Here is a 25,640-nt window from a genome sequence, read left to right on the forward strand (position 1 = left end):
AAGCGGCTAGACCTATGCAAGAACTGGCAGCCAGACTCGAACATCAGGAGGCTGCACAAGGTCACATCATCCGCTGTCTCCAGGATCTCTCTACTCGGCTGGATGGGATTCAGACGACCCTCCATGGACCTGTCACGTCTGATGCGTCCACCACAGTGACTCCAGCTGTAACCCCACCCACCTTACCCATTTCCATACCACGTCTTCATCTTCCAACGCCAGCAAAATTTGACGGATCTCCAAAGTTCTGCAGGGGATTTCTCAACCAATGCGAAATCCATTTTGAGCTTCAACCTGGCAACTTCCCCAGTGACCGTACCAAAGTTGCTTATATTATTTCTCTCCTCAGTGGCTCAGCCCTTGATTGGGCATCACCATTATGGGAGAAGTCTGATCCCCTGCTGTCCTCCTATACTGACTTTATAGCATCATTGAGGCGCATCTTCGACGAGCCGGGCCGGTTTTCCTCTGCTTCATCTGAGATTCTCCGTCTACGCCAGGGAACACGTACTGTAGGACAGTATCTTATACAGTTCAAAATCCTGGCATCTGAACTGGCCTGGAACGACGAGGCCCTGTATGCTGCATTCTGGCATGGCTTGTCAGAACGCATTAAAGATGAGTTAGCTACCAGAGACTTGCCTTCTAAGTTGGATGAGCTGATTTCACTATGCACGAAGGTTGATCTACGGTTTAGAGAGAGAGCAATCGAGCGAGGAAGATCATCCGTTCCTAAATCTTCTGCTCCTCCTCCTCGTCAACCATCTCCATCCAAGGATGAGCATATGCAAATTGGTCGTTCCCGTCTATCTCCCGCTGAGCGCCGAAGACGCCTCTCCGAGTCTCTATGTCTCTACTGTGCAGCTCCGTCGCACACTATCAACGCCTGTCCCAAACGTTCGGGACTCCAGATCCTAGCTCGCCAAGGAGAGGGCCGGCTAGGAGTAATGATCTCCTCTCCATCTCTTCATGATTGTAACCTCCCAGTGTCGCTCCAAATTGCTCAACGTTACAGGAACGTCATTGCCCTCCTTGATTCCGGAGCAGCTGGGAATTTCATAACCGAAGCTTATGTTAAACGGTGGTCCCTACCCACAGAGAGACTGTCCTCGTCCATCTCTTTGACTGCCGTGGATGGCAGCAAGATTTTTGACGCAGTCATTTCCTTAAGGACTCTTCCAGTTCGTCTGAGAGTGGGAGTTCTTCATTCTGAGTATATTTCTTTTCTAGTGATTCCAAGAGCCACACATCCAGTGGTTTTAGGCCTTCCATGGCTCCGTCTCCACAACCCATCGATTGACTGGACGACTACGCAAATACTGGCATGGGGTTCCTCCTGTGCTGAGACTTGTTTAGCCAAAGTTCTTCCTGTCTGTTCTTCCTTCCCCAGGTCATCTGATGTTCCACCTCCTCCATATCAAGACTTCACGGACGTGTTCAGTAAAGCCTCTGCTGATATCCTTCCTCCTCATAGAGAATGGGACTGCCCAATCGACCTCATTCCAGGGAAGGTTCCACCGCGAGGCTGAACTTATCCGTTGTCTCTGCCTGAGACACACTCCATGGAAGAGTACATCAAAGAGAACCTGGCGAAGGGTTTCATCCGACCATCTTCTTCTCCAGCCGGCGCAGGCTTCTTCTTCGTTAAGAAGAAAGACGGTGGTCTGCGTCCGTGCATCGACTACAGAGGTCTGAACGACATTACCGTCAAGAACCGATACCCTTTACCCCTGATTACAGAGCTCTTTGATAGAGTTAGTGGTGCAACCATTTTCACAAAGCTGGACTTGAGGGGTGCCTACAATCTCATCCGAATCCGTGAGGGTGACGAGTGGAAGACCGCCTTTAACACCCGTGACGGACATTATGAGTACCTCGTCATGCCCTTCGGATTGAGCAACGCTCCAGCAGTCTTCCAGCACTTCGTGAATGAGATCTTCAGGGACATCTTATACCGCCATGTCGTGGTTTATTTAGATGACATCCTCATCTTTGCTAATAATCTAGAAGATCATCGTTTCTGGGTAAAGGAGGTTCTTTCCCGTCTCCGTGTCAATCACCTCTATTGTAAATTGGAGAAGTGTGTGTTTGAAGTTAAAACCATTCCGTTTCTAGGTTACATTGTGTCCGGTTCCGGACTAGAGATGGATCCTGAGAAACTCCAAGCAATCCAGAATTGGCCTATACCCTTAACCCTCAAAGGGGTCCAGAGGTTCTTAGGGTTCGCCAATTATTATAGAAAGTTTATACGAGACTTTTCCACCATTGTGGCGCCTATCACTGCATTAACCAAGAAAGGTGCTAATCCGTCCAAGTGGTCCGAAGAAGCTACGCATGCCTTTAACCTTCTGAAGCAATGGTTCATCTCTGCACCAGTTCTGAAACAGCCCGACACCGACTCTCCTTTTATCTTAGAGGTAGATGCCTCCTCCGTTGGAGTAGGAGCGGTGTTATCCCAGAGGGCCAAAGATGGACATCTACATCCTTGCAGTTTCTTCTCCCGGAAGTTCTCCCCAGCTGAGCGCAACTATGCCATTGGCGATCAGGAGTTGCTAGCCATCAAGCTCGCTCTGGAGGAGTGGAGATACCTGTTGGAGGGAGCTTCTCATTCAATCACCATACTTACCGACCACAAAAATCTTTTATATCTCAAAGGCGCACAATGTCTGAACCCTCGTCAGGCCAGATGGGCACTTTTCTTCTCTAGGTTTGACTTTAAACTCCAGTTCTGTCCGGGTTCTCAGAATCGTAAGGCCGATGCCCTTTCCCGCTCATGGGAGCAAGAAAATGAGTCCGAGTCTGCAGACAAGCATCCTATTATTAATCCGTTGGCATTCTCCACGGTAGGGATGGACTCTACGCCCCCGCCAGGGAAAAGTTTTGTTAAGCCAGTTCTAAGGAAGAAGCTCATGCATTGGGCCCACGCTTCCTGTTTTGCTGGACATACAGGCATTCAGAAAACCCTGGAGTTTATCTCTAGGTCCTACTGGTGGCAAACTCTGAAGAAGGACGTTATGGAATTTATTGCCTCCTGCCCAAAGTGTGCCCAACACAAAATCTCCCGCCAGTCGCCTGCGGGGCAACTGGTTCCATTATCTGTTCCCCGTCGACCATGGACCCATTTGTCGATGGACTTTGTTACCGATCTACCTATCTGCAACAAGTTTAATACCATCTGGGTGGTAGTTGACCGGTTCACCAAGATGGCACATTTCATCCCTCTCACCGGTCTTCCGTCAGCTTCCAAGTTGGCTCAAGTGTTTATACAAGAGATCTTCCGACTTCACGGTCTTCCTGAAGAGATCATCTCGGATCGTGGAGTACAATTTGTAGCCAAATTTTGGCGAAGTTTGTGTCTAGCCCTCCAAGTCAAGTTAAAGTTTTCCACAGCTTACCATCCTCAGACCAATGGTCAAACCGAGAGGGTGAATCAAGACTTGGAGGCCTTCCTCCGTATATATGTGTCTTCCTCTCAAGATGACTGGGTTCAACTCCTTCCTTGGGCCGAGTTCAGCCACAACAATCAATACCATTCCTCATCTTCTTCGACACCATTCTTCATTAATTATGGATTCCACCCTAAAGTCCCAGAATTTCAACCGCTTCCCACAACTTCTGTTCCAGCAGTGGATGTCACCTTGCGTCAGTTTTCAAATAACTGGAAGAACGTCCGCGCAGCCCTGCTTAAAGCCTCATCCAGGTATAAAAAGTTTGCTGATAGGAAGCGTAGAGCGGTTCCTGCTCTCAAGGTGGGTGATCGTGTGTGGTTGTCCACGAAGAATTTGAGGTTGAGAGTTCCCAGCATGAAATTTGCACCTCGCTTCATCGGTCCCTTCAAGATTGAACAAGTCATCAATCCTGTTGCCTACAGATTACAGTTACCACCCTTCTTGAAAATACCCAGGACATTTCATGTTTCCTTGTTGAAACCGCTGATCCTGAATCGGTTTCATTCCACACTTCCTCCAGCTCCCAAAGTTCAGACTCAACGGGGAGTCGAGTACGAGGTGGCCAAGATTTTGGATTCACGTTTCCGTTACGGTCAGTTACAGTATCTCATTGACTGGAAGGGCTATGGTCCTGAAGAACGCTCTTGGACCAATGCCTCAGACGTCCATGCTCCTGCCTTGGTCCGAAATTTCCACTCAAAGTTTCCTTTAAAGCCTAAGAAGTGTCCTGGGGCCACTCCTAAAGGGGGGGGTGCTGTCACGATCCGGGTTTCTGGACGCCATTACCTGCCGTTTAGGTGTCTTCTGAGACTGGCCCAGCGTTCCAAGTCCGGATCTCATCTGTGTCAACACTCTGCACATCCCTTCTGTCATTCTGAGACACTACCACAGCGGCGCCATGTTTGAATCCAACATGGCGTCTCCTGTCCTCCGCCGCCGCCGCCATTATCATTATGTTTGCACATTTCATTTCAAACCAGTTTTCCCTCCAGGTTCCAGCATGGGCGCAGCCATGTTGGATTTGATCACATGCTCCAATTCCTCCAATCCACCGTCTCTGGAATCTGCATAATTGCCCAGCCAATGCCTGCATAGCAGCAGGTATAAGTATCCTGTGTCTGGGCCAGATAGATGTCAGTGCTTTGAATGTCATACCTTGTTCCAGTCTCTCTCTCCTGTGGCTTGTTTCTCCAGGTTCCAGTTCCTGTCTCCAGCATCCACAGAGAGACCCGCACCTGCTTTCCATCTTGCGGTGCAGCCTGACTCTGCAGCCTTCCGTGGCTGTCCAGTTTCCAGCTATCTACTATCTGCTTCCAAGCAGCCAGCTTTCAACTGATTCCAGCTTCTACCAAACACCGGTGCTGATCCAGCGGATCCTATCTTACCAGCAGTATCCACTACCACCGGTAATCATCTTTCAGCTATTCTGTTTCTACGCTCCCTAGCATCTCACATCATTCACTCTGTGTTTTATCACCTGGCTGGTTCCATCCAGCATCCACTCCGTGACTTTAGTACCTGGCTGATTCCATTCAGCATCCACCCTGTGTTTCATCACCTGGCTGATTCCACTCAGCATCCACTCCGTGTTTTACCACCTGGCTGGTTCCATCCAGCTGATACAGCAGCTTACTCAAGTTACCAGATTCACCTGTTACAACTACTGGCATGTTCCTTGGCTATTTCTACTACTACAACCAGGCCTGGTAAGGTGATTCCATCAAAGGACTTTTACATCTGTTCTAAACCTACCAGTGCTCTGAGAAACCTTCTATGGTTATGTATTCCAGGAACTGTGTTATTTGCCACTGTCTTTGCTAAACTTGAATACTGCTTGTTATCACACGGAGTCTGTTAATAAACTTTTATTTTGAATTTTAAACTGGTTGTCATGGTCACACCTTCGGGTAATCATTCTGCACTTACATGTCCAGGGGTCTGATTAAACCTCCCAGGTTTAATTTAATCTCAGCCCCTACAACTGAGGCTTCCTCCCGTCAGCCTAAACCCTCAGTTGTGACAACAGAGCTGGCCAAACCAGTCCTCGAGATCTACCAACAGTTCACATTTTCCATCCCACCTATCTGGTGCACAGGTGTAGTCATTACTAATTAAGATGTGCTGCATTCATTCCTAACTGACAATTCTACAGATCTCCAGGAGGCCTGGAAAACATGAACTGTTGGTAGAGCTTGAGGACCGGTTTAGCCAGCACTGGTCTATAAGGTGTTAGTTTTGGAAATGCAGTTGCTTTAGGTGTATTTACATACAGTACTAAATCATTTTAAGGAGGCTATCACATACATGCATCTGGATCACTGCCGTTAGAAGGTGGTGCAGCCGGTGCAGCGCACAAGGAGGTTTGCCCCTGGGAAGGAGACAAGCATGCTCACACCCACTGCGATGCATGTTACACTAGCGGTGTGCAGAGCTCCTTCTCTCCACTCCCGCACTGCTTAGTCTTCCTGCTCCCACACTGTTTGGGTAGAGATGCCATGAGATCTACAGTACCGTGCTCAGAGCCATTGGACCTGTGCAGCTGCTCTAAGCATCCTGCCCACCAACCTGTCCTCTGGGGAGTGACAGGTCACACTGTCCTCCTGTTAATAGTTTGATCTGGATTCAGGGGCTGATTCTATGTTGGGAGCAAAGCTACAGTAAAAGACAAGTAACAAGTTTGAACCTGGACAAACCATGGGTCTAATTCAGATCTGATCACAGCAGCAAATTTGTTAGCTATTGGGCAAAACCATGTGCACTGCAGGGGGGGGGGGGGGGGCAGATATAACATGTGCAGAGAGAGTTAGATTTGGGTGGGTTATTTTGTTTCTGTGCAGGGTAAATACTGGCTGCTTTATTTTTACACTGCAATTTAGATTTCAGTTTGAACACACCACACACAAATCTAACTCTCTCTGCACATGTTACATTTTCTTCACCTGCAGTGCACATGGGGGGTAATTCAGACCTGATCGCTAGGGGGCGTTTTTTGCATCCCTGTGATCAGGTAGTCGCCGCATACAGGGGGAGGGGGAAATCGCTGTGTATGTGTGCGTTCGGATGTGTTGGAGAGATTGCACAGACTAATTGTGTGCAGTCTCTGCGCAGCCCAGGACTTACTCTTCTAGTGTGATGATCGGGGCCGTAGCTGATGTCAGAAACCCTCCATCCAAACGCCTGGTCCCTCCTGTGTTTTTCAGGACACTCCTCAAAAACGGTCAGTTGCCATCCACAAACGCCCTCATCATGTCAACCTCCTTGCGTTTGCCGGTGCGATGGGATTTTTTGCACCATCCATCGCTGCCCAGCACTCCCTGTCGCTGCGGACCGTCACACTGTGCATTGTGGTGCATACACATGCACAGTTCATACCTGATCGCCCGCTGGGCGAAAATGCACAGTAGCGATCAGGTCTGAATTTGCCCAATGGTTTTGCCCATTAGCTAACAAATTTGCTGTTGCGATCAGATCTGAATTAGTCCCCATGTTGTTCAAATACAATTATTTATTTATTTGCATGCATGCAAGGTGAATATGGGCTGCTTTTGAATGTAGCCATACAGCTTTATTTGTACACTGCTATTTAGATGTGAATTTGGACACACCCCTAACAAATCCAAATCTCTCTGCACATATTGGGCCAAATGTATTAAGCCTTAACAAGTGATAAAGTGGAAACAGATAAAGGGCCAGATGCATCATCGCCTGGAAAGTGATAAAATGGAGAGTGAAAAAGTGCCAGCCAATCAGCTCCTAACTGCCATTTTTCAAACACAGCCTGTGTCATGACAGTTAGGACCTGATTGGCTGGCACTGTTTCTTTCTCCATTCTATTACTGCCCAAGCGATGATGCATCTAGCCCATATGAGTGAGAAATGACCAACCAATCAGCTCCTAACTGTCTTTTTTCAAACACAGCCTGTGACATGGCAGTTAGGGAGCTGATTGGCTGGTCATTTATCACTCTGTATCTGTTTCTTTATCTCTTGTTGATGATTAATACATTTGGCCTATTAAATCTGCCCCACCTACAGTTCAGTATGGTTTTGGCAAGGTGCTAAGTTACTTGCTTGTTTTGGTTTGCTTCCAAAAATCAGCCCCACAGTGCACCCATCACTGATACAGTAGCAAGCATGTTAAAAAAAATTAAACATATGAGAACATACAGTAATAGCATTGGGCGGATGTAATGAAGCAGAGTTCACCCGACATGCGGGATGCCGGCCTAACTTGGACATTTTTTTAAAGGGGCAATCATTTACAAGGCATGGTTATGCCTTATAAATGATTGCCCCTATAAAAAAAAACACGGCCAGTTCGGCCAGAATCCCGTACATCAGGTGAACTCTGGCTCTATTACATCCGCCACATGTGTTTCTATATGCCCTATTAGTACAAATCTCCATCAGACGATCATAATTAAGACGTATTAAATATATTCTCTATCAGTCTAATAACCTATATATAATTCTTACTTATCCCCAAGACCACTTATTTTTATGTGCCTGCAAGTGCACAACTTGATAATGGCATACTTTTCACTGACATTAATCATATTGTGCTGTATACAATTGTCTCTTTTATATAATTGTATAGTTATTTTTATTTATTTTTAGCAATGTTTTGCATTTATCTCTATCAGCAAATGAAGGGCATAAATCTCAGTATCATAATCGAGCCTATGATGATGTTATGAGCGCTGGGGGAGGGGCATTCCAAGAATGTGCAAAATTCCCTGTTACAGCCCTGAAATATTGTGTAATCCATAAAAAACAATAACGTTTTCTAAACAGTACTAGAAAAGTTTCAAAATATAAGTGAGCTACATGTATGTGTAGACTGTTCTCTATGAAATGAATGTTACTTTAAACTCTAGAAACATAGGGCCTAATTCAGCATGGATAGTAGATGTGCGAAAAATCACACACCTACAATCCATTACATTGACATGCGGGGGAGAAGCCTAGCACAGAGCAAGTCCGTCCCGCATGCTGGATCCAGCCTCCCCTCCCCCCCCCCTGTGTGCGCACAGCGGCGATGGTTTTGCTTGTTTAGGGTAGCCTTCTGTCTACGCAGCCTAGCTGTTAAGGCAGGTGGCTACCCACAATGTTTTGGGTTGCAGTGGCTGCATGTGACGTCGCACAGCGGTTACGGGCAGCTCCGCAAACAGTCTGGACATGTAACCCCCCTAACGCTGCCGCAACACCCCTTAAACGCCAGTGCAATGCCCTCTCCCGCCTCTTGAATGCCTCTTCCTGTCAATCAGGCAGAGACATGCGCAGATGTAAGGTTCCTCCGCATCCCACAGTGTGCGCACGCACAGTGCGGCTTCTGCACATGCGCACACTTCAAAAGGCCCCAGCATGCGAACGCAATAGTTCCTGCGTTCCATGCTGAATCAGGTCCATAGTTGGGTCTCTTGCAGCTCTTTATCTGTTGTATTTCTTTATCTGTGAGTGGCAAATCCTCTGTCAATGTATATGCAATGCCTATTTTGTATATAGCTTCAGCAAATATTGGTATATTGACTGTTTTGTGCAGGAATTGACTAGAGCATTTACAGCCCTGTGAAAGTGTAATACCGACTTACCTGCGTTTAAACTCTTCAACACGTTCCTGCTCATTACGTAACTCTCCCTCCAAGCGGCCCTTATTGCTCACTATGCCGTCCAGCTGACTTTTTAGGTTATTAATATAAGCATTGAAGACAGTTTCAAAGTTAATTTTATAACCAGGACGACTTTCCCCTCCTTGTTGCTGCAACAGGCTCCACTTAGTCTCAAGTACTTTATTCTGTTGCTCAAGAAATCGAACCTGGCAAAAGATACAAAGACAATAACAATATGGATATTAAATACATACTGTTCAACACTATTCCAGAACATAGAAATCAACCAAATGAGTGGCATTTACAATAATATCTCTTTCATGGTTATCCGTCTTGGGTCATGCTAAAAGTTATATAGACCATGATCGAGTGGGAATCTGGAGACCTGTTGGTGGCAGCGGATATAACCACATTATACACAAGTATTCGGCATGAGGATAGTCTGTAGGGTACCAAATTCCATCTAGATAAGAGTGAACACAGTACTTTACATAAACAATTTATAATGGAAGGCATCTCAATGATTTTGACTAACAACTATTTTTGGTACGGTGAGGATTTTTATTTACAATGTATGGGTACAGCGATGGGTATCAGGCTGGCACCCAGCTATGCCAATCTGTTCATGGCCCATTGGGAGAAGTCAGCGGTATGGGCAGATTGGCAGGCGGCTGCCAGCCTGGTACTATACAATCGCTATATAGATGATGTCATTTTTATTTGGAAGGGAGATAGAACCTCTCTGAATTTGTTTAGTGAAAGATTAAATAACAACAATCGGAAAATAAAATTAACCTTTACAATTAGTGACACTTCTATAAATTTCCTGGACCTAACCATCTATTTAGAAGAAAACCGAGTCTGCACTAGGAATTACAGTAAGCCGACTGACTGTAATTCCTATATAGATATAAATAGTAATCATCAAGCTAATTGGCTGTCAAGCATCCCTAACAGCCAATTTCAAAGGCTGCTTCATAATTGTACAGATGCTAATGTATTTGATCAACAGGCTGTTGATATGAAACAACATTTTATTAATAAAGGTTATAAAGAGGCACCATTGAATACAATTATCGATAAATGTAGAGGAATGGATAGAGATGCCATTCTAAGGAATGCAAAAAAAAGGGGCGATGAGAGGAAAAATGAGGTACCTTTCATCACTAAGTACACTAACCAACACAAAGATATGAAAGGTATAATAAAAAAACATTGGGGGATTTTGCAGGCAGATCCTAGTTTAAAAGGACATATCTCTGAATTTCCCCGTTTCATATACAGAAGAGCCAATAATTTGAAAGATCTTTTTTTTTGTATAATCTGTTTTTATTTAGGACAATATAAGGATTGCATCACATTTTGACAAAAGAAGAAGGAAATCGTCAGGACACAAATGAAGGTCTAATACATCATAGCCTTAAAGAGTAGGGTAGCGTATCGTCCCCATCGCTGGGGGTTAGTATAGGCACTGGCGTTAGTAGGTGATTCTGTAACATCCGTTTAGTATCCTTTCGCCATCTATCCATACTATAATGCAATAGTAATATCTTAAATAGCATTGTGGAGAAGTTGTAGAAAAGAGAGAGGAATGAAATGAGAGGAATAGAAGGGAGAGAACATAGTGTGACCAAACTGGGGGAAGCTATCGAATTGGGGGGGAGGTGTGGTACAGTCTATCTATTCGATCAATTGCGCGGTTAAGTCATTTGACAACATAGACATAGTCCTTGTAGTCTTTGGAGGACATATACTCTATCTAGGGCATCCATATAGTCATGAACTCCGAGAGTTTGTCTCTGGAGACCAGGAGGATGTTTTCCATATTCATATAGTAACTAATTCTGTTAAACCATAGTTTCCTTGTGGGTGGGAGTTGAGATCTCCATAGTGTGGGGATGACTGCCCTCGCTGCATTAGACAGGTGGCGGAGTAGCGATGTTTTATGCTGAGCCAGTGAGATTGGGGAGTGGGAAAGCAACCAGAAGGCTGGGTCTGTGGGGACGGGAGTATGAAGTATGTCTTGAGAGATGGATATAACATCAGTCCAGAATGGTTTTAGTAGGGGACAGTTCCACCAGATATGCATTAGGGAGCCTGTGGCGTTGAGACATCTCCAACATCTGTCCGTCACTCCAGGATACATGAAGTGGAGGAGAGAGGGGTGCCTGTACCATCTCATTAAGAGCTTATATTGAGTTTTCTGACTTGTATGCAGACTGAGCTTTTATGAGATTTGAGGAATATCATCTGCCAGTCTTTGTCTGTTAGGGGAATCCCGAGGTCTCTTCCCCAGGCCAGCTGGAAGGGTGTGGGCTTCTGGGCGTTTGGGGTCTGCAGTAGTCTATAAAGTGAGGAGATGGTGTGCTGGGGGGGGGCATGTGGCGACGCACATCCTCTCAAACTGTGTTAACTCTCGTGAGGCCCGGATATATCTACGCTCAGAGTGCAAAAAGTGTCTACGCTGCAGGTATTTCCAAAAGTCACGTTGCGGGATTACCCATTTTGAACGTATTTCTGAAAATTGTTTAACTCCTGAGGAAACTGCCATCTGACCTACTCTAAAGAGGCCCTCGAGGGCCCAGTCACGAAAGTGGGAGGGTATTAAGCCGGGCTGGAAGTCGGGGTTAGCTAGAAAAGAGGTCAGTGGGCCAAAATCAGAAGAGAGGAAGGGCCAGCGGCGCGCTTTTTTCCAAAAGGAGAGGGTCGCTGTAATAGTTGGGTGGGGGGAGGGGGGTTTGGGTAGAGAGGGGAGCCAGGGAAAGATCTCTGGGAATTGTTGCATATATAGCCCCTCTATAGCCACCCATTGCTTTGTGTCTCGACTCCTCGTCCAGTCCAGGACCCTATTGAGCAATATTGCCCAATAGTAGCCTCTGATATCAGGCAATTGGAAACCACCACTTCGGGTGGAGCGAATCATAATGGATCGGCTGATTCTGGGCCGTCTCCGAGACCAGATAAATTGTTGTATTAAAAGTTGGATGGACCTGAACCAGGAGTCTGGAATCTGTATGGGGAGGGTCTATAGTTTGTAGAGTAGTTTGGGGAGAGTATTCATCTTTACAACGTTCACCCTCCCCAGCCAAGAGAGTGGTTTAAGGTACCATCTGCTATAGTCAGCCCTGAGTGTTCGGAGGAGGGGGGTAAAGTTTAAAGTGTATAAATGAGACAGGTCGTTTGGCAGCTGTATTCCCAAGTAGGACAAATGGGAGGTATTCCAAGTAAATGGGAAGGATCGTTTAAGTTTAGCTACTGTGTCGGGGAGGGGGAGGAGATGTTCAAGGCGCATGATTTGGACATGTTGATCTTAAAGTTGGAGAGTGATCCGAAGTGGGATAGCTCTCGCATAAAGTGGGGGAGGGAGGAAATCGGGTGTGTTAATGTGGCTAGTAGATCGTCTGCAAACAGGGATAGTTTGTGCTCCGTATCACCAATCTTCAAGCCCGTGATGCTTTCATTGGCCCTAATAGCTCTAGCAAAAGCTTCGATACAGAGGACAAAGAGTAGAGGAGATAGTGGGCAGCCCTGTCGTGTCCCATTACTTATGGGGAAGGAGTCGGATAAAGATCCGTTCACTCGAACCCGTGCTGTGGGAGATCTATAAAGTCCCATTATCCTATCAAGCATCCGAGGACCCAATCCAATATGCTCCAGCACGGACCTCATAAAGCCCCAACCGACCCTATCAAAAGCCTTTTCAGCATCAGTGGATAGCAGCACTGTGGGTGGGCCACCCTGGGATGCAATATGAATCAGGCTCAGTACCTTAGTGGTATTGTCCTTAGCCTCGCGGTTTGGGACAAAACCCACCTGGTTGTTGTGGATTAGGGAAGGCAGGAATGCGTTCAGTCTGTTTGCCATTAATTTTGCGAAAACTTGACATCGACGTTTAGGAGAGATATGGGTCTATAGCTGGAGCACACCGAGGGGTTCTTACCGGGCTTGGGCAGAACGGAGATGTGCGCCTCTAAGGATTGGCTAGAGAAATGGGTATCTGCGGATATTGAATTAAAGGCTTGGAGAAGATAAGGGGATGTGAGGTCTTTGAATTGTTTGTAGTAGGTGAGGGTGAAGCCATCTGGTCCTGGGCTCTTACCAGACGGTGTCATGGTCAGGGCAATCTCCAGTTCTTGTTGGGTAAAGGGTAGTTCCAATGCTTCCCTGTCTAAAGGTGATAGGACGGGGTAGGACACTTTATCTAGGTACGCCTTCGCCTGTAAAAAGTCGTAAGGGGGGGCGGTGCCATCCGGTCGATTCTCTAAATTATATAGAAGGGAGTAGTACTGTTTGAAGCTTGCCGCAATTTCTGGGGTTTTGAATCGGAGAGTATTCCCGAGATCTTTTACATTGTTAATATACAAAGAGGAGCGTTGGGCTTTGAGAGCCTGGGCCAGGAGGTGACCAGGTTTATTACCCCACTGGTAGTATTTAGAGTTACATTTTCGGACTGAAAGTTGGATACTATCAGTGAGGGTTTTCTTTAGTTGGGCCCGTGTATCTAGTAGATCTAGGTAGTCAGTCTCCGACAGGGTCGATTTATGCAGGGACTCAAGATGGTGGAGTTGGTCTAATAATTTAGTGATTAGTGCTGACTTCTGCTTCTTCATAAATGTCCCCAACTGTATGAGTTTACCTCGTATGGTGCATTTATGTGCTTCCCATAGGGTAATCTTTGAGACGTCTTCAGTGTCGTTTATAGAGAAGAATTCAGCCAGAGCTTTTTCTATTTCACCCCTGCAATATTGATCTTGCAGCAGTGACTCGTTGAGACGCCAGGTCCATTGACCTGGGGTGGTCTGGGGGGTCGAAAGCGTCATATGTACTGGAGCATGGTCAGACCAGGTTATCGGGCCGATGGAGGAGTCTATTAATAAGGGGAGATGCCTATGACTCAGAAATAAATAATCGAGGCGGGAATAGGCATTGTGTGGGGGGGAATAGAAGGAGTAATCTCTATTTGAGGGGTGAAGAACCCGCCAGGAGTCAACCAGTTGGAGGTCGTGAAACAGTCGTCTAACCTGTCGGTACTGACGTTGGGAGGTCCGGGGAGCGTTAGAAGATGAATCTAAGGATGGATCCATTATCCAGTTCAGATCACCTCCAAGAACAATCACTCCTGAAAGGAGTGGTTCTATTTGGGAGAGTGCAGTGCGGAAAAATGGGACCTGGTCCTTGTTTGGAGCGTAAAGTGCGATAAATGTGTATGGACAGGTGCATATTTTACAACGCACCATCAGGAGTCGACCCGGGACCAATTTATGGACTGATATGTCTGACAGCTGGAGGGTCCTGGAGAACACTATCGCTACGCCCTTAGATTTAGAGTCTGGGTTATTATTATAAAAGGCCTGGGGGTAGCGGTAGTTAGTCAGGGGAGGGTTTTTAGCTGAAATTTTAAAATGCGTCTCCTGGACCATTGCAACATCCACTCTATCAGCCCAAAGGGACCTCAAAAGGGATAATCTTTTCTCCGGGACATTGAGACCCTTCGCGTTAATCGAAGCGACTTTAATTTTGCCGGTAGACGTCATAGGAGATATGTGTTATGATGGAGTGCGTGGAGTCCAGAATGGTCAGTGAAAGGAAAGAAAGAGAAGTAGTGAGGAAAAAGAGAGGGACAGAGCATGGAGAAAAAACTATAATAACAGTCAAAAAAACCCACATTGTAGTAACCGATCCATCTAAGGATTGGGTACCCAAGAGGCCAAACAGCCAGGGGCGGGTATGGGGCAGGTAAGGGAGCCACCGCCAAAGGCATAATGCTAATGAGAGAAGATATTGTAGTAAACAGTATACATGTATAAACTGAACTGATTGTAAGCAATAAGCTGTAACCTTAAACCTCATCAACATAAGGAAATCTTCGAATAGTAAAATATAAGAAATCTCGTAATAATAGAACAAGAAACAGTAATAATCAACGGCCCAAAACGTATCGGGGAGGCGAGGCCGGAGCCTCAGTAACAGTGGAAGGTCACATGGAGGTTCTTCAGTAGTGTGAAGTGATATCACACTGTAATCTGAGAATAGTGTCACGCTGTAACCTGTAGAAATATCCGAAGTAGAACTAGGACAAAAAAAAGATCCTAGATAATCGGTCAGGTAACATGTGAATCCTTGTTGGGGAGGATCCATTAGTGCCTTTCCCTCCAGCCTTTCGCACCACCTGCCAAGGTGATCCTGTGTTCAGGGGTTGGAAAGATGGTAGCTCTGGAAAAGGGAAGTCCCAATCGCGTAGGTCAGGTTTTGGTATGCCAAGTCCCGTGCAGAACTCTGGGAGATCCGAGTAGGAGTTGAGGGTGTGGGTTTTTCCGGATGAGGAGACTTGGAGGCTGAAGGGGAAGCCCCATCGGTATTTCAATTGACGTTTGCGGAATTCTTCCGTCAGGGGCTTCAGGGCTTTTCGTTGTTGTAATGTGTGCCAGGACAAATCTTGGTAAATTTGTATCGCGGAACCATTGAAGTCCACTCCATCAAGTTGGCGAACTTTGCGCATGATATCCTCTTTTTGGGAGAAATAATGCAACCTGCATATGACATCACGTGGTCTATCAGCGGGGAGACCTCTTGGTTTCAGGGCGCGATGAGCCCTATCGAAGGTGATGGTATCGTTGGGATCGTTACCCAGGATCTCGTTGAAGATCTTCGTAAGGGCATCGATCAGGCCTGTTGGAGGGACTTCTTCCGGAAGACCTCGCACACGGATATTGTTTCTCCTCCCTCTGTTGTCCAAATCTGTTAACCGCAGCTGGAGGGAGCGGATCTCCGATGATTGGATTTCGATGACGGTCGTCAATGATTTTAGAAAAGTATCAGAGGAAGTTTGGTGATCTTCCAAGTTCGACACCCGATCAGAGATGTGTGAAATATCCTGTCTCATAGCAGCCGGTTCACGTCTCACTGTGTCTTGCAGGTCTTGTTTAGTGGGTAGAGTCTTCATATAAGCTAATATGTCTTGCAGATCCTTGCCACCCGGGGAACGAGTATGTGGTGTATCTGCGCTTGGGGAAGACGAGTGAGGGGCTGGCGGGAGAGTGGGGGAGGTTGCTGCAGGAGGGTTGTCTGTTGGAGCGGGCGAAGTAGGTTGTAAAAAGGGCCTCATTGCAGATTGCGACATGTTCCCCCGAGGAGTCGGTTTGCCGGTCTTCTGAGAAGATTTCTTGTTCTTGGGCATCACTCAGTCAGCATCGAGAAGCTCAATTTCCTTGAAATCAAGTTGACGAGCAGAAATATGGTTACATGATTGGCATAAGAGTGCCTTCAGCGGTGCTGCTCCCTGTGGGTTGGCATCAGCAGCACATTACGGCATCAATGGCCACGACAGCCGGTTTAGGTGTATATCTTATAGCATTATAGGCTCTGAGAGACTGAGATGTGGTCATATAATATCTCTTGTTTAAGCAGAGGTGTATTTCTTCAGTAAATTACCCTAAATTAGCCACTAGGGGGAGCCTTCGAAGTGAGCTGTAGTGTGGGACCTTTGGCTTGGTGAGTCTCGATGCCTGCCGGGTCTTTTGTGAAAATGGAGTCCCCGGATTCAAGGAGGGAACTAGGCCGCAGCTCGCAGGAGGGTGGTGAGGCATCCCCCGGCTCTGCGGTTCTGGCCCCTGAAGCTGAGAGATAATTAAGCCCCTCTAGCACATATATGGGAGTGCGGTGTTGAGCGAAGAATGTGCCTCTATGCGGGAGGCAGTGTGCCAGACAGGGCAGTGATTCCTGGCCGGGATCTTCCAGGGCCGGGTGTCTGGGAGTGTGGGGAGCCCTGAGGTCTGTGTGGCGTGGAAGGTGAGGGGTTAGCGTGTCTCCTCTGAGGCAGCCAGGCAGCCGGGCGGTCCGGGCGGAGGGAACCGCCGCGTTTCGGAGCTGCAGGAGGGAGGCAGCCAGCTCGTGAGCGTCTCAGCGGCTCAGTGCGGGCAGCCGGCGTAGCGGTCGCAGGGCGAGCTCCGGCTATGGAGCGCACTCACCGCTACGTAGAGGTCTGTCTCCTCGTTCCGCTGGCGGGTCTCGGTGGATGCAGGGAGGGCAGCCAGGTCTCATCAGGAAGCCCGTGTGTAGCAGGTGGGTGCCGTCGGGTGTTGCATCTACTCCAGGCCCCGGCTTCCGTCTGGGGAGGTAGGCCGCAGTCCACAGGAGCGCTTAAAAGCGCACCCCGACTCCGCGGGTTCCTCAGATGTTGGCAGCAGGGTAAGGGAGACCCCCAGGATATCTTCTGGCTGGTTAGGGGTGTGGGAGTAGAGGGTTAGGGGGCCTTATGTGTGCCGTTTGGGGAGAGCTGGAGCACAGCACGTCCACTCCACTTGCCAGCCAAGCCACGCCCTCCCTTGAAAGATCTTTTAGTAAATAGTGCCATAGAAACTCCTAAGACTAGCCCTTATGTTTTAACCAAGGGTTTCCAAAGATAGAAACATAGAAACATAGAATTTGACGGCAGATAAGAACCACTTGGCCCATCTAGTCTGCCCCTTTTTTATTTTTTATCCTTTAGGCAATCTCAACCCTTTTTTAACCTTAATTCTTTGTAAGGATATTCATATGCCTGTCCCAAGCATGTTTAAATTGCCCTACAGTCTTAGCCTCTACCACCTCTGATGGGAGGCTATTCCACTTATCCACTACCCTTTCTGTGAAGTAATTTTTCCTTAAATTTCCCCTGAACCTCCCCCCCTCCAGTCTCAATGTATGCCCTCGAGTTCTAATACTTCTTTTCCTTTGAAGAATGTTTCCCTCCTGAACTTTGTTAAGACCCTTGATATATTTGAAAGTTTCTATCATGTCCCCCCTTTCCCTTCTCTCCTCAAAACTATATAAGATGTGGGGATTGTGCTATTTGTAAAGTCAGCAAAACAGACAAGAAAATATTAGAAGTAGTATCTAATAGCAATAACAGAAAGGAGAAAATTAATAGCTTTATTACATGCAATAGCAAATATGTAGTTTATTTACTAGAATGTCGGTGCAATAAACTATATATTGGACGCACTACGCGTCAATTAAAAGATAGATTGACGGAACACGTTAGAAACATCAGACGTGGTTATGAAAACCACAATGTATCCCTACATTTTAAAAACGCACACAATTGTGATCCAAGCCAAATTAAATTGTTTGCAGGGATTAAAACAGCTAAATGCAAATTAGCCAAATTGGAAATGCAAACTATTTTTGAAGTGAAAACGCTGTTTCCAGATGGCTTGAATAAAGAATTTGAGACCAAGTGGTTTTTATAACAATGTTTCTTAATATCATCTTTTTTTCTTTCTCTCCTTATGTTCATGGATCCCATTTTTGGAGAAATAGTATGAATGTGAATAGAGTGGAATGTTAATGCATACAATTTTTATATAAAGTAAATGGGATTATTATCCTTTGATGTTTAAAAGGGAACACTTTTTTTTATACTGCACATTGTGTTTTTTATATATTAACTTATGTGTTTCTATGTATTAATTGTTATCACTGCGGGACCTATTGGGAATTGCAGTTGGTGAATGTTAGTGTTACATATATCTGTATATAATGAGAATGGATGTGTGAATGACATTGGAATCATCTGCCAACAATGATTGAATCTGAAACACCCTATCAGAACATTCCTGATATATAAAGGAGGTTTGGAGTCCACTACAGCAGATCTTCAAAAAGGGGGCGGACCCCCGAAACGCGTTGATGCTATAGTATCATGTGAGCTGACCCAGGAGAGAGCAATTGCCCATCCGCACGTCTGAGGCTGTTTGCCATTGCAGCGGACTGAGACATTCCGGGTGTCTCAGCAGTGAAGCGCAGCCTCAATTTGGGAGCGGGTATGCGTCCTGTGTCATTTTTTAACTTCTTGTGAATAAATTCCCTGATGGGATTGCTTTTTATCTACATCTGTCCAGTTTCTGATGGCCGTCTTAAACTGAATCTCTGACAATACCGCATGGTGCACTGAGGGTGCCGGACGTGACTGCACAGCACAAAGATACCTTTTAGTGAACGGTATCGGTTTACTTAAAGTGAGTGTCATTACAATAGGGGACACAGCAAGGATGGTCTTGGTTGATTAGAAACTACTAACAACATACTGGACATGAAGTTTATATGAACTTTTTCCTATATATAATATATCGATAATATAAAAGGGAAAACGCATTTTTATTGTACTCTTGAATTGTTGCTATATTTTTTAATTAAGAATTTTTATTGATGGTTGGTCACATTTATTGTATTAGACACATATACAGTGTTCGCAAAAACGCGCTATGGCGCGTATTTTACGCGATATTGGTGCCCGGTGACTCACTTTTTCAAAGTGGGTGGGTCCCCGGGGACGCGCTCCGCCTGGATTGGCTACAGGTTTAATAATTGATGTCTCCCTTGCCCAGCTGCAGAGAGGACTTTACAAGTGGAGGAGGAGCTGCCGGGCAAGGCAGACGTTCATTAAACTTATAGCCAATCCCACAGGACGCGTCCCCACTGACCAGGAGCGTTAACTTCCGCCTGCCCACTAGTCCCTCCCGCGCGAACAGCACCTGCAGCCGATGCCAGAGCCGCTGGATCCCGATACCGTGGGCCGCATCCCCCGCACCAGACACACTGCAAACGTCCCTTCTCCGGTGAGTAGCGGTGCTGCAGCGGTGGCTGCAGTTCGGAGAGACTGCGCAGAGGGACCCACCATTGGGCGGAATCTGCTGTGCCCAGGTTGTGAGGTATTCTTTGTGAGCGGTCACACGTACGGCTGGCCCTGCATGAGTGGGGAGCCAAGCAGGAGCTGCCGGGTGTCCCAGGGGGACATGGGCAGCTCTTCCCGCCAGACATATGTACTGATCCTACAGCTTGTGAATTGGTGTGTGCCCAGGAGCCAGGGCTAGCAGTACCAGGACAACGCTGAACTGCTGGGTGCTGGACACAGGTAACTTACAGCCCGGGGACCGTACCCTGCCTGTTACTGCCCATGCAGTCATTGTGTGACAAACTGTACCACTGTGTGTGTGTGTTATTCCTTGTACCCACCCAGTGTATGACACCCTGTACTGTATGTGTGACACACTGTACCCCCCTATACTCCCATGTGTGACAGTGTACACCCCCTTCCTTTGTGTGACACCCTGTACTGTATGTGTGACACACTGTACCCCCCTATACTCCCATGTGTGACAGTGTACACCCCCTTCCTTTGTGTGACACCCTGTACTGTATGTGTGACACACTGTACCCCCCTATACTCCCATGTGTGACAGTGTACACCCCCTTCCCCTGTATGACACCCTGTACTGTATGTGTGACACACTGTACCCCCCTATACTCCCATGTGTGACAGTGTACACCCCCTTCCCCTGTGTGACACCCTGTACCCCTCTGTGTATGTGACACCTTGAACCCCCACCCAGTGTATGACACCCTGCACTGTACCCCCTACCCTGTGTATGTGTGACACAATGTACACACCCTTCCCACTGTGCGTGACACCCTGCACCCATTACCCCGTGTGTGTGTGTGTGTTTGTACTCCTCTACCCATATGTGTATGGCACTCTGTACCCCTTACCCCTGTGTCACATTCTGTACACCCTATCCTTCTGTGTGTTTATGCCACCTTGTACGCACACGCTACCCGTTTCTGTGTTACGCTGTACTCCCACTCTATCCTTGGGTTTTTGTCACCCTCTACCTCCCCTCTCTGTAGAAAGGTGACCCTTTACAAAATTTTGCTATGGGGCTCCCAAAGTTCTAGTTATGCCCCTGCTGATATCCCGTGGCCTCAGCGCCGCTCCACAGTTCTCCACAGACCGTTCTGCTGTGCTATCGGCAGAGGGGAGCTGGCCACCTGAGAGCACTGCCCCCTGGATTGGTGAACCAGACAGGCCGATGCCTCACCTCGCGGGGACCTCCAACAGAGGCCAGGACCGCCAGAGGCGGGCATCCACAAGGTGACGGGCCGCTGCAGGCAGGACATAGTTGCAATAAGAACGGAGAAGGGGAAGCAGAGAAAGTACACAGAAGGCAGTGTGTCGCTGTAGTGGCAGGGTAGTAGTGATTGCGGTGTGTGGCAGTAGTGAGGGCGCAGTGATTGCAGTGTGTGGCAGTAGTGAGAGCGCAGTAATTGCAGTGCGTGGCAGTAGTGAGTGCGCAGTGATTGCAGTGTGTGGCAGTAGTGAGGGCGCAGTGATTGCAGTGTGTGGCAGTAGTGAGAGCGCAGTGATTGCAGTGTGTGGCAGTAGTGAGAGCGCAGTGATTGCAGTGTGTGGCAGTAGTGAGAGCGCAGTGATTGCAGTGTGTGGCAGTAGTGAGAGCGCAGTGATTGCTGTGCGTGGCAGTAGTGAGTGCGCAGTGATTGCAGTGTGCGACAGTAGTGAGGGCGTAGTGATTGCAGTGTGTGGCAGTAGTGAGGGCGCAGTGATTGCAGTGTGTGGCAGTAGTGGGGGTGCAGTGATTATAGTGTGTGTCTTTAGTAAGGGTGCAGTGATTGCAGTGAGGGCGCAGTGATTGCAGTGTGTGGCAGTAGTGGGGGTGCAGTTATTATAGTGTGTGTCTTTAGTAAGGGTGCAGTGATTGCAGTGTGCGGTTGTAGTGAGAGCGGTGAGCTAGGATCACAGGATTTTTTTAAGTGTTATTACACTTACAGCATTGAACACTACTTGCCCCTGCTGCTATCTATCCTTTCCTCCTCCTTACCCCCAGTATTGACTAGAGATGTGCACTTGAAATTTTTCGGGTTTTGTGTTTTGGTTTTGGGTTCGGTTCCGCGGCCGTGTTTTGGGTTCGACCGCGTTTTGGCAAAACCTCACCGAATTTTTTTTGTCGGATTCGGGTGTGTTTTGGATTCGGATGTTTTTTTCAAAAAACACTAAAAAACAGCTTAAATCATAGAATTTGGGGGTCATTTTGATCCCAAAGTATTATTAACCTCAAAAACCATAATTTCCACTCATTTTCAGTCTATTCTGAACACCTCACACCTCACAATATTATTTTTAGTCCTAAAATTTGCACCGAGGTCGCTGGATGACTAAGCTAAGCGACCCTAGTGGCCGACACAAACACCTGGCCCATCTAGGAGTGGCACTGCAGTGTCACGCAGGATGGCCCTTCCAAAAAAAACACTCCCCAAACAGCACATGACGCAAAGAAAAAAAGAGGCGCAATGAGGTAGCTGTGTGAGTAAGATAAGCGACCCTAGTGGCTGACACAAACACCTGGCCCATCTAGGAGTGGCACTGCAGTGTCACGCAGGATGGCCCTTCCAAAAAACACTCCCCAAACAGCACATGACGCAAAGAAAAAAAGAGGCGCAATGAGGTAGCTGTGTGAGTAAGGTAAGCGACCCTAGTGGCCGACACAAACACCTGGCCCATCTAGGAGTGGCACTGCAGTGTCACACAGGATGGCCCTTCCAAAAAACACTCCCCAAACAGCACATGACGCAAAGAAAAAAAGAGGCACAATGAGGTAGCTGTGTGAGTAAGGTAAGCGACCCTAGTGGCCGACACAAACACCTGGCCCATCTAGGAGTGGCACTGCAGTGTCACGCAGGATGGCCCTTCAAAAAAACACTCCCCAAACAGCACATGACGCAAAGAAAAAAAGAGGCGCAATGAGGTAGCTGTGTGAGTAAGATAAGCGACCCTAGTGGCCGACACAAACACCTGGCCCATCTAGGAGTGGCACTGCAGTGTCACGCAGGATGGCCCTTCAAAAAAACCCTCCCCAAACAGCACATGACGCAAAGAAAAAAAGAGGCGCAATGAGGTAGCTGTGTGAGTAAGATAAGCGACCCTAGTGGCCGACACAAACACCTGGCCCATCTAGGAGTGGCACTGCAGTGTCACGCAGGATGGCCCTTCCAAAAAACACTCCCCAAACAGCACATGACGCAAAGAAAAAAAGAGGCGCAATGAGGTAGCTGTGTGAGTAAGGTAAGCGACCCTAGTGGCCGACACAAACACCTGGCCCATCTAGGAGTGGCACTGCAGTGTCACGCAGGATGGCCCTTCAAAAAAATACTCCCCAAACAGCACATGACGCAAAGAAAAATTAAAGAAAAAAGAGGTGCAAGATGGAATTGTCCTTGGGCCCTCCCACCCACCCTTATGTTGTATAAACAGGACATGCACACTTTAACCAACCCATCATTTCAGTGACAGGGTCTGCCACACGACTGTGACTGAAATGACGGGTTGGTTTGGACCCCCACCAAAAAAGAAGCAATTAATCTCTCCTTGCACAAACTGGCTCTACAGAGGCAAGATGTCCACCTCATCATCATCCTCCGATATATCACCGTGTACATCCCCCTCCTCACAGATTATCAATTCGTCCCCACTGGAATCCACCATCTCAGCTCCCTGTGTACTTTGTGGAGGCAATTGCTGCTGGTCAATGTCTCCACGGAGGAATTGATTATAATTCATTTTAATGAACATCATCTTCTCCACATTTTCTGGAAGTAACCTCGTACGCCGATTGCTGACAAGGTGAGCGGCGGCACTAAACACTCTTTCGGAGTACACACTTGTGGGAGGGCAACTTAGGTAGAATAAAGCCAGTTTGTGCAAGGGCCTCCAAATTGCCTCTTTTTCCTGCCAGTATAAGTACGGACTGTCTGACGTGCCTACTTGGATGCGGTCACTCATATAATCCTCCACCATTCTTTCAATGGGGAGAGAATCATATGCAGTGACAGTAGACGACATGTCCGTAATCGTTGGCAGGTCCTTCAGTCCGGACCAGATGTCAGCATCAGCAGTCGCTCCAGACTGCCCTGCATCACCGCCAGCGGGTGGGCTCGGAATTCTGAGCCTTTTCCTCGCACCCCCAGTTGCGGGAGAATGTGAAGGAGGAGATGTTGACAGGTCGCGTTCCGCTTGACTTGACAATTTTCTCACCAACAGGTCTTTGAACCCCAGCAGACTTGTGTCTGCCGGAAAGAGAGATCAAAGGTAGGTTTTAAATCTAGGATCGAGCACGGTGGCCAAAATGTAGTGATCTGATTTCAACAGATTGACCACCCGTGAATCCTTGTTAAGCGAATTAAGGGCTCCATCCACAAGTCCCACATGCCTAGCGGAATCGCTCCGTGTTAGCTCCTCCTTCAATGTCTACAGCTTCTTCTGCAAAAGCCTGATGAGGGGAATGACCTGACTCAGGCTGGCAGTGTCTGAACTGACTTCACGTGTGGCAAGTTCAAAGGGCAGCAGAACCTTGCACAACGTTGAAATCATTCTCCACTGCGCTTGAGACAGGTGCATTCCACCTCCTATATCGAGCTCAATTGTATAGGCTTGAATGGCCTTTTGCTGCTCCTCCAACCTCTGAAGCATATATAGGGTTGAATTCCACCTCGTTACCACATCTTGCTTCAGATGATGGCAGGGCAGGTTCAGGCGTTTTTGGTGGTGCTCCAGTCTTCTGTACGTGGTGCCTGTACGCCGAAAGTGTCCCGCAATTCTTCTGGCCACCGACAGCATCTCTTGCACGCCCCTCTCATTTTTTAAAAAATTCTGCACCACCAAATTCAAGGTATGTGCAAAACATGGGACGTGCTGGAATTTGCCCATATTTAATGCACACACAATATTGCTGGCGTTGTCCGATGCCACAAATCCACAGGAGAGTCCAATTGGGGTAAGCCATTCCGCGATGATCTTCCTCAGTTGCCGTAAGAGGTTTTCAGCTGTGTGCGTATTCTGGAAACCGGTGATACAAAGCGTAGCCTGCCTAGGAAAGAGTTGGCGTTTGCGAGATGCTGCTACTGGTGCCGCCGCTGCTGTTCTTGCGGCGGGAGTCCATACATCTACCCAGTGGGCTGTCACAGTCATATAGTCCTGACCCTGCCCTGCTCCACTTGTCCACATGTCTGTGGTTAAGTGGACATTGGGTACAACTGCATTTTTTAGGACACTGGTGAGTCTTTTTCTGACGTCCGTGTACATTCTCGGTATCGCCTGCCTAGAGAAGTGGAACCTAGATGGTATTTGGTAACGGGGGCACACTACCTCAAGAAATTGTCTAGTTCCCTGTGAACTAACGGCGGATACCGGACGCACGTCTAACACCAACATAGTTGTCAAGGCCTCAGTTATCCGCTTTGCAACAGGATGACTGCTGTGATATTTCATCTTCCTCGCAAAGGACTGTTGGACAGTCAATTGCTTACTGGAAGTAGTACAAGTGGTCTTCCGACTTCCCCTCTGGGATGACCATCGACTCCCAGCAGCAACAACAGCAGCGCCAGCAGCAGTAGGCGTTACACGCAAGGATGCATCGGAGGAATCCCAGGCAGGAGAGGACTCGTCAGAATTGCCAGTGACATGGCCTGCAGGACTATTGGCATTCCTGGGGAAGGAGGAAATTGACACTGAGGGAGTTGGTGGGGTGGTTTGCGTGAGCTTGGTTACAAGAGGAAGGGATTTACTGGTTAGTGTACTGCTTCCGCTGTCGCCCAAAGTTTTTGAACTTGTCACTGACTTATTATGAATGCGCTGCAGGTGACGTATAAGGGAGGATGTTCCGAGGTGGTTAACGTCCTTACCCCTACTTATTACAGCTTGACAAAGGCAACACACGGCTTGACAAATGTTGTCCGCATTTCCGTTGAAATA

The 25,640-nt window shown here is 47.5% G+C and overlaps 1 protein-coding gene and 1 long non-coding RNA gene across 2 annotated transcripts in view; one reads left to right on the forward strand and one right to left on the reverse strand.

The window, feature by feature from the left end:
* Nucleotides 1-9,062, reverse strand: part of LOC135006926 (keratin, type II cytoskeletal 4-like) — a 32,056-nt gene extending 22,994 nt beyond the window's left edge. Inside the window, exon 1 of the mRNA XM_063952074.1 lies at nt 9,041-9,062. The gene's annotated coding sequence lies outside the window, so the exon portion shown is untranslated. The remainder of the gene's footprint in view (nt 1-9,040) is intronic.
* LOC135006952 (uncharacterized) overlaps nt 1-25,640 on the forward strand; it is a 147,383-nt gene that overhangs the window by 21,764 nt on the left and 99,979 nt on the right. The gene's annotated exons all lie outside the window — the stretch shown is intronic.

This window comes from Pseudophryne corroboree, chromosome 2 (assembly GCF_028390025.1).
Source record: "Pseudophryne corroboree isolate aPseCor3 chromosome 2, aPseCor3.hap2, whole genome shotgun sequence".
In the NCBI taxonomy this organism is placed as follows: Eukaryota; Metazoa; Chordata; class Amphibia; order Anura; family Myobatrachidae; genus Pseudophryne; species Pseudophryne corroboree.